Source organism: Suricata suricatta, chromosome 7 (genome assembly GCF_006229205.1).
Source record: "Suricata suricatta isolate VVHF042 chromosome 7, meerkat_22Aug2017_6uvM2_HiC, whole genome shotgun sequence".
In the NCBI taxonomy this organism is placed as follows: Eukaryota; Metazoa; Chordata; class Mammalia; order Carnivora; family Herpestidae; genus Suricata; species Suricata suricatta.
This window is the reverse complement of record NC_043706.1, coordinates 48321261-48336202: the sequence shown is the minus strand read 5'-3', so window position 1 is coordinate 48336202 and position 14942 is coordinate 48321261. Positions and strand designations below refer to the sequence as shown.

The window sequence follows — 14942 nt, the reverse complement described above, 5'->3', positions numbered from 1 at the left end:
TCACATTTGTCCTGCAGTTGTTTGGATAATTTTCTCAGATCCTAGCAGCCCGTAAGTTTCTAATGGGCAAGTACTGTGTCACATGGCATTCAATTCCCTCCCTCCACTCCACCCCTGATTAGAGCCTAGTGCAGATATTTGCCCAGAGGGGGTTCACAGGGAATGCCTGCTGAAGCCACTGAGCTTTCCTTCTTTTGCTGCCAAGCACTGCTATGGCCAGCTAATGATATATATCTCATGACGACAGTATACACCTGAAGGCTGCAGCATTCCCCTGTGTTATCATTTCACCATGAGGGTAAAGAGAAGCCTGTCTCTACCATCAACACTATGTTGGGAGAAGCTGGAGGTAAAGGGATACCTTGAGATTCATAACCTCCTGGGGCTAAATGATCAGAGGCAGCGCCTATGTATAATGATGAAAGCAAATATATTTAGACGTCAAAGAAATCAAACATGGAGCAGATGAGCATGTTACAAATCAGTGAACCAATGCTCACTGCCACCAATGTAGGCAGGACATAAGAGGGAATCCATTCCTCCTCCCTACTAGTCCCTACTAGTCCTTAGACCTCAGCAATTGCTGCACAGCTGTAGCCTGGGGAGAGAGGCACAGGCAGCATGTGTGTTTTCAATGGCTGCCAGTGTAGCTTCAGAATCCTTGGTCAGGACAAGTGCTTGTCCATCCATAGATGTTCATCTCCCCCTCAAGTTCAGTGGTGTGGGGATGAGAGCATCATGAGGGACTTCTTTCTCATTCCAAAGCAGAGACAAATGCTCATTATACTTCTTTTGTTTTTTTGTTTAGACATGGAAAAGGTTAACAGATGAGATGTGGGAAAATCAATTCAAGAATCCAATGCCGCAAACCTCCTTCCATTTTATTCGTGAGTATAAAGTATTGGCTAAAATGATGGCAAGCTGATACCTGTTTATACCAGACTCATAAATTAATAATAAAACATGTCCAGGTCACGGGATTTTTATAAGCAGCTGACCATTCCATGCCATATGACCTACCAGAGAGACAGTAACTGAGTAAGTACTCTTGAGCTGCCCTCCCTAGTTATGGGTTGACACAAAGGTCAGCTGAAACCCTGGAAATTCTACTCCTATGAAAGAGCTTAAAACTCATATTGGAAATGGCCTAGACAACAACATGCAAACTTAGGAGGCCCCGAAAAATCAAACTCCTGATTGCTGTCTCTAGCTTATGGAGTTTGATTTTAGAAAGGGCTAAGTATGACAACAACCATTTCTCTTTACTGTAACATGACCTCAAGTCTCAGATGACATCTGATTATAATCTGTGCAAGTGCCACCTGAGTGCCTGGATTGTTTTTCAATTGAGTTGAAATGCCCCATGGCAATGGTTTCTGCGTCAGCTGCCCGCCAACGTAAACCTTACAGCCCTGCACCACTCGGGCATTGCCTTGGCACTGCCGCACACCACCTGCGGGCCCGGAAGATGGAGACTCCGACTGGAACAGAAGCCAAGAAACAAACACTTCCTCCAGTCCTTGCTCAAATCGCTCCTTCTCTAGGAGGTGTCCCCACCACCCAGCTGAGGCCTTAGAGCCCCTTGCTCCACTCTACTTCTTGTTTTCTGTAGCACTTTTCCCTTTCTGCCTTAATACATTACTTTCTTTCTCATAAGTTTTGTTTCAACTGTGGTAAAATACACCTAATGAAATTTCCCATCTTAACCCTTTCTAATTCTGCAGTTCAGTCGTGTTAGGTACATCCACGTTGTTGTAGAACCAATATCCAGGACTCTTTTCATCTTGCAAAACTGAAACTCCATAGCCATTAAACAGCAACTCGCCATTCCCCCCTTCCTCTAGGCCCTGACGAACACCCTTCTACTTTCTCCTGTATGACTACTCCAGTATCTCCCATAAGTGGAACCCGACAGCATTCATCTTCTTGTGATTGGCTTATTTCACTGAGCATAATGTCATCTGGGTTCATCCATGTGGTAGCGTGTGTCAGAACTTCCCTCTTTTTGAGAACTGGATAATATTTCATTGTGTATATACATTGTACTTTGGTTATGTGCGAATCTTTCGATGGACGTCTGGATGCTTCCACCTTTTGGCTTGAACAACGCTGCTAGGGAGATGGGTGTGCAAGTAACTCTCCAAGACCCTGCTTTCAGTTCTCATGAGTATACAGTAGTCCCCCCTTTTCTGCAGTTTTGTTTTCTGCAGTTCGTGTTTCTGGCGGGCAATTGTGGTTCAGAAGCACATGATCCTTCTGGCATATGCTCAGAAGGTCAATAGTAGCCTAATGCTACATCACAATGCCAACATGACTCACCTCATTCCATCTCATCATGTGGGCATGTTATCATCTCACATCATCATAAGAAGGGTGAGTACAGTGCAAGGTATTTTGAGAGAGAGATGACACATTCACATAACTTTGATAACAGCATGTTGTTATACTTGTTCTATTTTGTTATTGGTTAAACTTTATCATAAGTATGTATGTATAGGATAGAGAGAGAGTTCACTACTCTGTGATTTCAGGCATCCACTGGAGGTCTTGGCTCATATGCCCTACAGCTAAGCAGTGGTTGGTGGTGGCTACTGTATACTCAGAAATGGAATTGCTCCATCATTGGTAATTCAACTTTTTAAAAATTTTTGAGGACCTCCCATACTGTTTTCCATACTGGCTGTACCATTTAATAATCCTATCAACAGTAGACAAGAATTCCAATTCCTCTGCAACTCTGACAACACTTGTTATTATCTGGGGTTTTTTTTTTGTAGCCATTTTAATGGGTATGATGTTAATATTTTATTCTTTACTTATATATATTGTCTGTCCTTCCTGGCCCTGCTGCTAGCCCAGAATATAAATTCAATTAGCAGAGGGATCTTTGTCTATTTTGTTCACTGATGTATCCCTACATCTAGAATATGACTTGGCACATGGGAAATACTCAACAAATATTGTAAGAGTGCATAAACAGGGGTGCCAGGGGCCTCGGTCACTTAAGCGTCTGACTTTGGCTCAGGTCATGATCTCACGGTCCATGAGTTCGAGCCCTGCATCGGGCTCTGTGCTGACTGCTCAGAGCCTGGAGACTACCTTGGATTCTGTCTCCCTCTCTCTCTGCCCCTCCCCCTCTCACACTTGGTCCCTCTCTTGCTCACAAAAATAAATAAACATTAAAAAAAAGAGTGAACAAATGAACTGGTGAAAGAAAGGCACACTGACCTTTCTTGTTTTTTAATTTCCTTGTTTTTATGTCAAAATCTCCATCTGGCTATCTTTCTGTCTATTCATCCACCATCCATCCATCCACACATTACCCTTATGCAAGCTCAGCACCTCATGAAAGCAAGTATTCTTTTAATAAATATTTACTGGGTGTCTACTATGTGCCATTATTGTCTTCAATATTGTTCAGATGGAAACTCTGAAGCACCTGTAAGTCCGTGTTTTTGGAGAGCTCACAAGAAATCCATAAGAAAACCAAGGAGAGAATCTGTAGTACACAGAAAAGTTAGTTCTTATCTGGCATGGAGTATATCTGATGTTCATTGGATATCTCTGCTCGTTTGTAACGCAATACCTCAAAATGAACGCAACCGTTAACAGAACAGTTTCCTCCACTGACCTTGCTTCTGTCCCATGTTCCTTGTTCCTATCTCAGTAAATGGCTGCCAGAAACCAGAGATATATTTGTCCCTCATCTCAACCAGGTACTCCTCTTTATCCAGTTGCCAAAAATAGCTATTATAATGACTCATATATTGAGTAATTACTCTATTCGAGGCACACTTCTAAGTTCTTTGCATGTTATTAACTCATTTGTTCCTCACAACCCTGTGAAATGGAGTACAGATGAAGCAACAGGTCAAGTCTCTTGCCCAAGAGAAGGGACCACCCAGCCAGGAAGTGGGGGAGCCAGAATCTGTACCCAGGTAGTCTTATTCCGAGGCTTTGCCCTGAGCTTCTATACTACTCAGGAAATGCTGTTGCAACCTCATTTATTGAAAACCATTCTAAAATGTATTAGTTCACTTTCCTCAATGTGTAAGTGAAAATAACTTGTATAATTCAGAACTATCCAAGTCCTTCAGCTCCTTCTGGAAATCAGTGATCATTAGGCAGCTTGGAAAATGGAGGTGCCAATGGCCAAGAAGATTAGACAGTAGCTATGGTGAGCCTAGAGCCTTACTGAGAAGTTGCTCTTAAATAAAAGTTCTAATGGGACTTTATTTTCTTGTGCTTCTATGTTTTTTCTTCAAAGTGGAATGTGTCAGTAACAATTAGCTTGACTGAAGACTTTGATTAGTCAAAGCTATATTTAGTAGAAACACTGTCATTAATGTAAATAAGGCATATCCATTATATAAACACTACTAAAAAATGGACAACTTTTCCTACTTTGAGGTTGTATTGATCTTGGAGGCGAAGTGAGCTGGAAGGCACAAGGCCCAAATCCTACTTAAATTAAATGAATCACATACTCAAAAATAAACCACAATCCTTCTGGCACCAATAGTACCATCTGTAAACCGAGAATAATAAAGGCCAGCAACTTGAGATTTCTGAATTAAAGTTGAAAAAAAAAGTGTATGTAATTATAAACCTAACACAAGAGGACTGTAGGTCCAGAAAGTGTCCCTTCCAAGTTTTAAGCTTATTTAGCGTGTAACAACCAATATTATTTAAATTCATCATCCACTTAACATTCAAATAAGATGCTTTTATATAAGATGATTTTAACCCAAAAAGATGAAGTTTAACATCCCAAGAGTCCCTTTAGAAAACAAAAGAAGCAGTGCCAGCCAGAAGCTATTCAGGCAACTTCCACAGATCATATGGTCTTGGGAAGAGACAAGCACCGATTGTTACCAGAAAACTCAAGGTCAGTACTTGCAGTTCCATTTCCACCATCCCAGCGCTCCCTTCCACAAAGGATGGCAGTATCTACTGAAAAGTTGCAATTATTCCCCAGTTTGCTGTTTCAGCCTCACCAGCCACTCATCTCTGCCAGAAATTCAACTACTTCCTTCAGACGGTTCCAAATAACAGCAGCAAATGATGTGGGTTTTTTTTTTTTTGCCTCATTTTATATGATATACAGAAAGATGGAGCAAGTAAAGAATAATAGTTAACCAGGAATGATTTCAGTTAAAATATGATTTTTAAATAAGCATTGCTAGATATAAGTAGGAAGGAGGGCTCTAAATTTTACCTGGTTTAAAAACAAAAATAACCTTTAAAATACTTGGCCAATCTAATGTTTTGTTGACCTATGTGGTTTTCCCATTCCCTGCCCTTTTCCCCCACCCCCAATATCCAGTCGAGATTTCTGAAGTGGAAAAGAGTCTCCGCAGACTTTGCTAGTAAACCAGAGAATTCCAAAATGAGACTTTCTTTGACTTTTGCTTGCAAAAGAATGTACTGTCAGTTAAAACAACAAGAAAAAAACACACTTGAAGACACACAGCCCGATCCTGACCACCCAGAGGGCAGCCTGGCAGCCTTGGTCAATCTTCTTGGAGACAGCCAGCCCTGTAGCAGCCCTCACAGCCTCTGTCTGCACAGTTCATTTATCAGATAGCAATTTTTTCTGGTGACTATAGACTGGGCTGGCCATTCCTCCAGCCTAGTTCATTGTCTATACCATGGCCATGAGTACTTGAAACATCTTCTGTCAAGAAAGTCCTGTTGCTTCACAGTCATTCACTTAACAGCCTCCAAATGTCTTCAAAAGTAAAAAGAATTGTTAGTTAGCTGAGAGTAAGTTAATTATAACTAAGTTTCTTGTTTTCATTTCTTGTTCAACTATGTGAATCTAAATTCAGCTTAAATCATACTAGACCAGATCAGGAACTCTTAAGGATAGGGGTTGCCTGGGCTGCCATTTCCTTTATATTCCCCTTGAGCATTAAGCATTTCATTTCTCCAATGAAGAGAATGACTTTAATTAGTCTTACTGACTAAATCAACAGTCTATAAATCCAATCTACTATGGGTTTGTACTATGGAAATCTACACAAACCTATGGTTTGAAAAGAGAGAGTCACCGCCTCCAAATCCTCCATGAACCGTCAGTACTGAAAACATTTTCCCCTATCATCTGTTTTCCAGATGCTGGTAACATCTCCCTCCCCTCCCCCAACCTTGATCCAATTCTGGCTGAAAGAGGAGAGCTGGTCCCTAGCTTTTAAGGACCTAACATGACAACAGACAGAAAGGCTCATGGGATTTTAGTGCAGGGAGGCCTTTAAAAACCATTTACTTTGGAGACAGCAAATAGATTTCAACTCTCATGCCAACCTCTTTGGTAAGGGCTTCCTAGATTCCTGTATTGAGAGGCAGTCTAGGCCTGGGCTGAACTCAGAGGGAAAGGTACTATCATTGATTTACTGCCATGGGCTCCTGAGGGACACCAGATCAGGAGGGAGCCATGGCACAGAGCCATGTATTTGTCATCCCTGAGCTGACTCTACAATAGAGAGCTAAGAGACTTGCAGTCCACTGTTTTTCTCACCTGACTGTTTTTAAAAAGTAGGAACAAAAGCAAAAATGAACTATTGGACCTCATCAAGATAAAAAGCTTCTGCAGAGCAAAAGAAACAATTAACAAAAATAAATGCAACCAGTGGAATGGGAGAAGATATTTGCAAATGACATATCAGAAAAAGGGGTAGTATCCCAAATGTATAAAGAACTTATCAAGCTCAACACCCCCAAAAACCAAATAATCCAGTGAAGAAATGGACAGAAGAAATGAATAGACAGACACTTTTCCAAAGAAGACATCCAGAGGGTTAAAGACACATAAAAGGATGTTCAACACTATTCCTCACCAGGGAAATACAAATCAAAACCACAATGAGATACCATCTTACACCTGTTAGAATGGCTAAATTAACAATTCAGGAAACAACAGATGTTGGCCAAGATGTGGAGAAAGGGAAGCACTTTGGTACTGGTGATGGGAATGCAAACTGGTACAGCCACTCTGGAGACCAGCATGGAAGTTCCTCAAAAAGTTATAAATAGAACTACCCTATGAACCAGCAATTGCATAATAGGTATTTATCCAAGAGGTACAAAAATGCTTATTATAAACATGCACGCCAATGTTTATAGCAGTCCTATCAACCATAGCCAAATTATAGAAAGAGCCCAAATGTCCATCAACTGATGAATGGATAAAAAAGATGTGGTACACACACACACACACACACACACACACACACACACACACAGAGGAATATTACTCTGCAATAAAAAAGAATGAAATCTTGCCATTTGCAACAACATGGATGGAACCAGAGTATATTATGCTAAGCGAAATAAGGCAGTAAGAGAAAGATACATGTCATATGGTTTTACTTATTTGTGGAATTAAGAAACAAAACCGGTGAACGTATTGGAAGGGAAGGAAAAATGAAATACAATAAAAAGAGGCGGGAGATAAACCATAAGAGACTCTTGAATACAGAGAACAAACTGAGGGTTACCAGAGGGGAGTTGGTGGAAGGAGGGGCTAAATAGGTGATGGGGGTTAAGGAGGGCACTTGTTGGGATGAGCACTGGGTGTTGTATGTGAGCGATGAATCACTGCATTCTACTCCTAAAACCAATACTATCTGATATGTTAGCTAACCTGAATTTAAACAACAACAAAAAAATAGAAGTCTGAGCAATCATAATAAACTATTTTAAAATATTCACAACAATAAGTATTTAAATAAAATACATGTTCCCTGAAAAGGACACCATCTAAGGTTCTTACTGACACATCCCAAACAGAACCAAAGGTGGGATTTCTAAGCTTTTCCTCATCTGCACCCTGACAAGTATATGATCACTGGTGACAGGGTTAAGTAGGAGCTGAGTAGTTCCCACTGCTTGTGTAGCTTCTGTGATAGAAATGCATGAAGAAAGAGGAAGAAAAAAAAAAGACTGAGGTCTGAGAATCAAGCAAATGTCAGTGATCCCAAAGACAAAAGAGTGTATTAATCAGAAAAGTCAATGTGATGCTTGTTTTGGTAGGAAAAATGGAAAATCAATTTCTCGAACTTGAACCAGCAAAGCTCTCTTTTTCACTCAATCAATAGTATTTACTTGCTTTCTGCTCTGTTCTGAACACTGATGGACCAAGTGGGTGCAGACAAGGCAAATGACACAGTCCCTTTCATAGCCAGCTAATATAATCTGTCTCCCTCTCCCCTGAGGTGGGCTTGGATGCCAGAAGCCAAGTCAGCCCTCTGGAGACACAGATTGGCCTCCCAACATCTACTCTGTGTTGTCAGCCAACTGCCTCCCAGGTGAGGAGAACATTTTTGGCAGTAAGTACAACAAAGCAGGCAAGAGACCTTAAGAAAGGGCAAGGGAGAGTAGGCAGGCATGTGATTCTGGAGACAAATAAACAAATTAGCTGTGCTAGAAACAAACTAAAAAGACTCAGTGGGAAGACTGATTCCTTCTGCCAAGAGAGAAAACCAAAGGAAAATTCATTTTAAAAGAAACCTTTTACTTCTCTTGGCAGCCACGGCCCAATGACAGTCATATTTTCTGTCAAGTCCTTCTCCTTGTGGGTTTCTCCAACATCTCAAGTACTATTGCAATAATGCTGCTTTATCAGGTTTGCTGCCCAGAAAAAATCCATCAATGTTTCAGGCTGGGTCCTTTCATTCATGGAGATGACAATTCCAAGCCTTTCACATTCATTCTGTCCCTGTGGGCTTAGAGACCCAATCAATTTGCAGCAGTGGTCGGGTTGTTGAATTCACAGAGATCAATGGTCATGGCCCTGGAAGTTTCTTCCTCTACCCTAAGATCCAATTGTGTAGTGTAGGATTAGCTACAGCAGAGAGGTCTAGTGGCAACCACACAGCACAGTGGTTAACACGATAGTCTGTGGAGTTAAGATAGGGGTTTGAATTCTGACTGCCACTTACAAGTTGGGTGACCTTGGGCAAGTAATTTAATCTTGAGTCTCACTGTCTTCATCTATAAAATGAAGATATAACAGTACCTGGCTAATAAACAAGGTTGTTGTAAATTTTAAAGAATTATAATTAAGGAGTCCTATCTTTTAGAAATGCATTCAAAACTGCTCATAAATAATAATATGAGTTCTGGGGTTTGCTTCAAAATCATCTAAACCTACGGTATATGTATATGAAGAAACTGGCCACGAGTTGGTAATTGTTGAAGTTGAGGGATGGACACATGCGGGTTTATTATACCATTCTGTACACCACTGTCTTTTTGAAATTTTCTCTAAAGAAAGTTTGAGAGAGAGAAAATAATATGCATAAAACTGCTAGCACACATGTGCTCAATGAAATGTAATCTGTTATAGATCAGAGAAGGCCTTGAATGCACTGTTGCTGGGTCAAAGAGGCATGTGGATAGCAGCTGGTCCCTCTAGAGACCTGGATGGGGTCCTGGGGCCAGCGATGGGGGCGGGGGGAGTCAGACAAGCACTGAACTTCATTGTCATTCTAGGCCATCCATTATTGCCCAACCTTTTCACCATCAGACCTGTTTTAAATTGATTGTTATTCATTCTCTGTGCTTTACTAAATCAACCACATCCAATAAATATTCATTTTTCCATATCTTTTAGTGAGATACATAAGTCAGGGTTTGAGTCAGCTTTAGATAAATTAGTGATTACACTGAGCTGCCATCACCCCAGCCCAGAGCAAAGCTCCTCCAAGTTTTCATTATGCATATATCCAATTTTGCAGATTTCATTATATGAGATAATGAAAAAATGCTCAATACACACCTCACCACCACCTTCCACCCCCTGCCACCTGAGTCTATGCCTCCTCTAGGTTCGGGAAACCACATATATAAACCACATATATAAATTCAGAGTCAGTTCCAGAAATTTCCAGCTTCTGGAGCCCTTTAGGGTGATGAGCTGAATGGTCAGGAAAACCCACCCTGGACCAATTCCAGGCTAGATTTGCACTCTAAGGGAGTCCCTAGTTAACCCCCAACTCACCCACCCCATGCCCTCTCACAAACAAGAAATCAGCCACCCCCGGTCTGACACTTACAAACTAAAATGGCCTTAGGCTAGCCATTTCTGTTTTCTCATTTGTAAACTAAGACATCTCCCTTCTTAGGCTGTTTTAGGAACTAGAAATAATGTAAATAAAGTGCATTGCACAATGCCTGGCACGTGGTAATTGTTCAGTACATAGTAGTTACTGTATGTCTCTATATGCCTGTGGGAATGCATGGGTGTATTGTTACTCCCTCCTTTGGAATTTGGTTAATATTTAGACCCAGTGGTTCTCCAGGCGATGAGACATATTGAGGCCACATAACTATACTCTAATATTTTCTTTCTCTTTAATTTGACAAAATTTTAATTCAGCTGCATTCAGTCTTCTCCACAGAGCTGATATATAAATAACTATGTTACTGTAATCAATACCTACATGTTCTCTCCTATGTGATTCTCTTTTCTCCTTCCATAAATATCTGTGACAATATTTTTTAAATTTTTAAAAAAGTATAAAAAGTAAAGAGAAAAATGTGGTCCAATTCAGGTCTAGCAAGGCCATTCTTATTATAACTGTGAGATGTTGGCTGAATGTCCACTATATGTAGATAGTGGGTAGTCAATGCATGAGATAACTATAAACAATAGAACCAGAACTCCATTAGTGAAAACTTCAGGAATGATCCAGTGATGATCCAGGCTTCTTTAGGGAAGTTAAGTGCTAATCTAAAATCTTTATTTTATTCTTTTTTTTAAGTTTAGTTTTAGTTTATTTATTTATTTTGAGAGAGAGTGAGCAGGGGTGAGGCAGAGAAGGGAGAGAGAATCCCAAGCAAGCTCCACACTCTCAGCGCAGAGCTGGATGCGGGGCTCGGACTGAGGAACCGTGGGATCATGACCTGAGCTGAAACCAAGAGTCGGACACTTAATCGACTGAGCTACCAGGCGCCCCATCTTATTCTTAACCTTACCGACAACCAGCACTCTCTTTCTCCTTACCCTGAGTTATTTTTCTTCATAAGATTTTTCACATCCTAAAAGTATATATTTTCCTGATTTACTTATTGTCCGTTTCCTCTCAAGAGAATACATATTACATGAAAGCAGGGATCTTGATCATGTCTGTATCTCTACCAACTAAAACTAATGCCAAGCACAGAGCAGGCCCTTGAAAAATAATTTTTAATGATTTCATTTTCTTTTCCTTTCTCCAAACACCAGTTGCAAGAAGGAATCTACATCTGAAATCCTGCCCATGTATTCCTTACATTCATGACCACTGTGACCCAGTGCAGACAGAGTGTAAGCAACTAACACACAATATATGAAGTGGTGCCATGGGAGATGGAAAAAACCTAAGCAGAATGAAGCGATTTCCTCAAGGCCTTACATACACCACATACATGTACCGTTCTGATTTCTGCCTCTGAGGTGTTGCTTCAACTGCTTCTCCCATCAAAATACCCACCGCTCTATCTAAATGTTACCCCCCTCCAAGATCTCACTCAGGTTGTTTCTCCTGAATTACACTGATTTTAAGAGCTCACAATGACTCTGCCCTTTTCTAACCTGAGTGGCACACACCCACTACCAGTGCCTCACAGCCCTGCACTTAACTATAAGCGATTTAAAGTTTTCTTTCTCTTTCATATGAGAAAACTTTGATGCGCCAAGTGTGTTATCAAAATCATGCTTTATGACTCTCTTGAATCCCTCAAAGTATCTAGCACAGTGTTAGGCACTTACTGCATATTCAAAAAAATCCCTATATGTGAACTGACAGATTTCCAAATTGAATCCCACCTCTGCTGCTCTGGCATGATTCCATTTACACCCCCAAGAAAATCTGTTTCCTTTTTCTCTCTCATCCTTCCAAGTGCTCCTCCATTAGAATGAGTCTCCAGATGAGACAGGAAATTGCCAAGGACCAAGACAGCAGCAACTCAGAAGGTGGCATTATATCCAGAGACAGAAACCAGAAACAACACATCATCATGCAGAATGTTTTAAAGAGAAAACAAAAGGGGGGAGCACAAAACCCAAGAAATACCGATAGCACCTCATGAATTAATCTGAACCCTTTACCATGCCAGGATCTGATGAGTCAGTCTCTACCTGAAATGCTGCCCAGTTTCAATGACATTCTTGCAGCTTTACCTGAACTTGTCTGGGTGACATTCTAGTACTGCAGCCAATTCCAACCTCAGCATTAATGCATGCATGAAACTGACTAATTCCATATTCTCAAGTGCTCAGGGTTCCTGGCAGCTCCAGAGAATAATATCAATGCCTTTATTTTGCTTAAGTGCAGGAAGAAAAAAAAAAAAACTAAGATGGAACTCTTGGAATGAATTCTTTGGACAAACTTAAACACACCATGGAGAATATAAAATTTTCTAATCCAAGACCCATTACATGCCAACATTGATCTTACACCATCCTTTCTTTCCTTCCATGTTTTATACTTTACCAGTCCTCTTTAGAGGGAATCTAAAAGGAAAATGAGAAGATGGTTGATCTATAAGCCACATTCAGCAAAACATGTGTGTTTTAATTCCATCTTCAATTGGTTGGGATAAGTGTAGCCTTCCTCTGGTTTCCCAACTGTAGACTTACCTTTAACCTCTTGGGTATTCTCTTAGCCTCCAAAGAGCAGGTCAAGGATAAAGCAAACACATAGTTTCAAGCTACTGATGGGAAAGCAAGCAATTCTCTATTGCTTGAGAATAGAAACATTTCTTCTTCTTTGCTTTTCTTAATCTTGGAGTACATCACCCTAGAAGGATAAATGTCACTGCCCTCAATGCTAGCTACATCTCAAAATGAACAAAAATTCTTAAAATCAGTAACCTTTGCTTTGAGCTTCAAATTCTAGGAATTAGGGATGGTTAAAGTCAGAGACCAGCTCAGCCTGGGGAGCTGCATCCTCCTAAAGTGGGAGAGCTAGCCTTGGTACCTCTCTGGATGTGCTCATCTCAAAAATGTGGTCTCCAATTACCTCTCTCATATTTTAACATTCATCATAATTATTACTAATTCACTCATTCAACAAATACTATTCTGATAGAGTACTGAATTCTCTTCACATAAGAAAATACTCATAGCGTATTAGCTATCTAAATGGCTTGGAAGCTCATACCCTGCTAGACATGCAGAGAAAAGTCTTTCTTAATCCTCAGGCTTAACTCAACCTGATCATCCAAACCAGCTGCCTTACAACAGAGAGCAGTTTCCCACTTTTGTCCAAGTGTGGTTTCTGAATGTGGAAGAATGTGACACTCTAAGCTTCTCAGTAAGTAACCAATCAGCCCTCTCCTATTTACACTTGGCCTGAATTTTGCTTTGTCCTGGTCATTTTAGCCCTGAATACAGGTATTCAAAAACCATAAAAATATTCCCTCCTACCCATCTTTAAAGTGGAGTGTCATCTCTAAAACTTACCTGCAAACTGTATCCTCCATAAGCGCCAGGGCTGCATTTTTGCTTATCATTCTATCCCCACTGTTTAGCACAGAACCTGGCCCTTAACATTTGATGAATGAATGAATAAATGAATGAATGAATGTGTGCATGAACAAAATATCCTTTGGGTCCCAGGCCAGTGAGAAGTCCATCAAGATCTCACTCCGCAGAGTTAGTGTTCAGGTTCCTTCTCAGACAGTACTACCAAAATCCCATCATAAATTTCAGCAATTCATGGTATTAAACATCACAAACAACATGGACAATGATCCCTAAAATAGATCAGGCAGCAGAGAGGGCCTTCCTCACTTAATCCCTGTGGTGTATAGGGTTCCAGCCACATACTAGGAAAGCTGAGTGGAAGCTACAAATACTAGACTTTTGTGTTCCCTGCCCCTCCCCCAAATCCTTCTGTTGAAGCCCTAACCTCCAGTGTGATGACTGATATTTGAACGTGGGATCTTTGGGAACTAATTATGTTTAGATGAGGTCATTAGGACTGGGTCTCCATGATGAGATTACTGCCCTTATAAGTAGAGGAGAAGAGCTCTCTCGCTCGCTCGCGCACTCTCTCTCTCTCTCTCTCTCTCTCTCTCCCTGCCATGGGAGGACACAGCAAGAAGGTGGCTATCTGTAAACCAGGATGAAGGTCCTCACCAAGAACTGAATCTGCTGGCACCTTCATCTTCGTGGTCTTCCTAGTTTCCAGAAATGTGAGAAATAAACTTCTGTTGTTTAAGCCAACCAGTCTATGGTATTTTGTTATAGCAACTTGAGCAAATTAAGACATGGGGTCATTTCCCGGTTATTTAAACTGTCCCTAGAGGCAGGAATCTAGAAGTTAGAGCAATGGCAATAGACAGTTAGAGCAATGGCAGTATTATTTTTATAATGCTGAAGTAGGACTCATGCTCAAGTTGTAATTCCTTCTCATGGGGTCTGCTGATCCGAAGAGGCAGAAAGATGTGGTAGACTGAGCCCTGTAGCAGTAATCAGAAGCCCTGGAAGCCTGAGTCCCTGTTTTGGACATTTCCTCATTGTGACTTTGACAAATGTCTTACCTTCACCAACCCTAAGTTCCCTCCATCTGTAAGGAAAAAAAAAATCAATATGATGATGTCTGTTCTCTAGGCCTCCATAGGATGGCTGCAAAAGCTGTATTTGACAAGGAACATAAAAGCACTTTGAAATTTGTCCAGCAGATGCTCACACAGGAACACTGAAAGAAGTATATTTGTCAATATTAATTAAATACCTCTAAGGCTCCAAAACAATGTTTTTCAAACTTTTTGATGGCAACCCATTAGAAGAAATGTATTTTACATTGCCAATAGGCACACATTCATCGCTAAAACAAAAGCCTAACAAATAATTCTTATGTTACCTTGATACTTTTAATTAAATTCTTTTTTATCCATTCCCTCTTTCTTTCCTTTCCTTCTTTCCCTCTTCCTTCCCTTTCCTTTTCAAT

At 40.7% G+C, this 14942-nt stretch overlaps 1 protein-coding gene and 1 long non-coding RNA gene across 2 annotated transcripts in view; one reads left to right on the top strand and one right to left on the bottom strand.

The window, feature by feature from the left end:
• PAQR8 (progestin and adipoQ receptor family member 8) overlaps positions 1-14942 on the bottom strand; it is a 42880-nt gene that overhangs the window by 22079 nt on the left and 5859 nt on the right. The window lies entirely within an intron of this gene.
• Positions 8222-14183, top strand: LOC115295689. Its single transcript, XR_003910530.1, has 3 exons — positions 8222-8309; positions 13189-13301; positions 14081-14183. It is a non-coding gene; the product is annotated as an uncharacterized LOC115295689 (long non-coding RNA).